A 1,760-nucleotide genomic window follows, 5' to 3' on the forward strand; every position below is an offset into this window, starting at 1 on the left:
AAAAACAGAAATCCATTTCACCTGGTAATTGAAATATCATTCTAAAAGGAAGGCAGTTTCCTAAGATTGAAAGTCACCAAAATAAAATGAAGTCGTCTAATAAAATTCATCATTCTCAGATTCCTACTAAGGGAAAGAAGAAATTCCTTTCTCTGTGATGTTACTTTCCTAAGTGACTTCTTTTACTTTAAAAAAAAAAAAAGGGTGGGGGGGAAGGGGGCAATTTTCCATGAGTTTTGATTATACAAATGCCACAAACAGCTTCTGAGGCTGAAGCTATGACAATGAACTTCCGTGTCACAAAGAGGAAGGAGGAGTAAGTGGAAGGGAACAGTGCAGAGGAAACACAGTGACACTGCATTACAGTGGGTATTTACGTCTGCTATCCTCATCCGATGTAAGGTCAACAACTTCTGCAGGTGACGCCCAAGTCTGCTGGGGAGTCAGAGCAGTCCATGACTGTGTTTGCCGGGTGCTAACGTACTGCGTGCCAGAGCCATGCTTCCATGAAGAAACACTCTTGAGTCACACCCCCTTGAGGATGAACCCACCTTGCATGTTCCTGAACTCTCACAATCTCCACTTCACTATCTGAAGAGGTAATATTAATTTCTTCATTGAGTGGTGCATTGCCAGCAGATGTTTTGTCACTTGCTAGGAATCCTGGATCCAAATGACCTGGTATCTCTGCAGTGATTGTCTTGCTGCTCCCTGAAACCTCTTCAGCATCATCTGATGAGCTCGTGCTTGAGTCACAAGTCAGGTCACTATCACTGGTACTACTGTCCTGCAACAGGTTATATTTCTTTCGTGCAGCAGCCTCCCGTTTCTGCCTCAGTAGCCTGATTCTCTCCTTGTGCTTTTGGGTCCGATGACCTTTAACCTTGGCAACTGGGCCATCCTGTTTATCACTGGATTGCCGGGTATTCTTGGCAGCCATGGTGGATGTTTCACTTTCAGATCGGGACCAGTGAGACTTGCGCCCAACTGTGGCACCAGACACTCCGGAAGGATCTCCTTCTACCGCTGTTTCTGCCTGGGAGGGTTCATTCTCTGCAGAAGACAGTGTATCTGAATCGGCCAGGTGACCAGTAGAGGAAGCGGAAAGCATGCAGTGCTTAGAGGAGTCTCTCTCATAAACTCGGCCAGTTGTTGGTTTGTCACCCTCCGTGGACGCTGAGACTCCAAAGAGTCCCTTCTCGGTTCCATCAACAAGCAGGGCATTGAAGAAAGAACTGTAGAATCCACCACACCACCTTTCAGAAATTGAGATTCCAGTTCCACAGATCCATCATCCTCCTTAGCTGACTCTTGTTCAGATGTTTTCGGTGGGACTTCAGACTCAATGAGTTCTTCAACTTTTCCCAGTGCTTCCTCCATCTTCATTTCAGACTTTCAAGTTAAATCATGGAGCAGAGTCTAGGAAACTACGTCAAAGATGCAACGGGAAAGCAACCCCTCCTGAAGCCTTCCCGAATGAAGCTCGTGGTGTTTGAATCCTTGAGTCATTCCAGGAGGGAGTCCGCTCCCTTCTCTCCCCACCTTTTCGCAGATGCCGACAGCTCGGCTCAGGGAGACTCGGCTGTGCTCCTCTCATGCAGTGGTATCAACATCCCATTCAAGTTTCTGGATGAACCTTGCACGCCCCGCAGACAGATCGCCACCTCCAAATATTGGCTTTTTCTAATGGCTTCCTGATACCCTTGAGGGAGCTACTCTTAGGCTCTGTGTCTGGGATGGAGCTGAACTTGCCTCTTCCA

At 47.3% G+C, this 1,760-nt stretch overlaps 1 pseudogene; it reads right to left on the reverse strand.

Moving 5' to 3' along the window:
- Positions 1-360: 360 nt before the first annotated feature.
- LOC102973835 (protein C18orf25 homolog) lies at positions 361-1,386 on the reverse strand (annotated as a pseudogene).
- Between the last annotated feature and the right edge of the window lie 374 nt (positions 1,387-1,760).

The sequence above is a fragment of the Physeter macrocephalus genome, chromosome 9, assembly GCF_002837175.3.
Source record: "Physeter macrocephalus isolate SW-GA chromosome 9, ASM283717v5, whole genome shotgun sequence".
In the NCBI taxonomy this organism is placed as follows: domain Eukaryota; kingdom Metazoa; phylum Chordata; class Mammalia; order Artiodactyla; family Physeteridae; genus Physeter; species Physeter macrocephalus.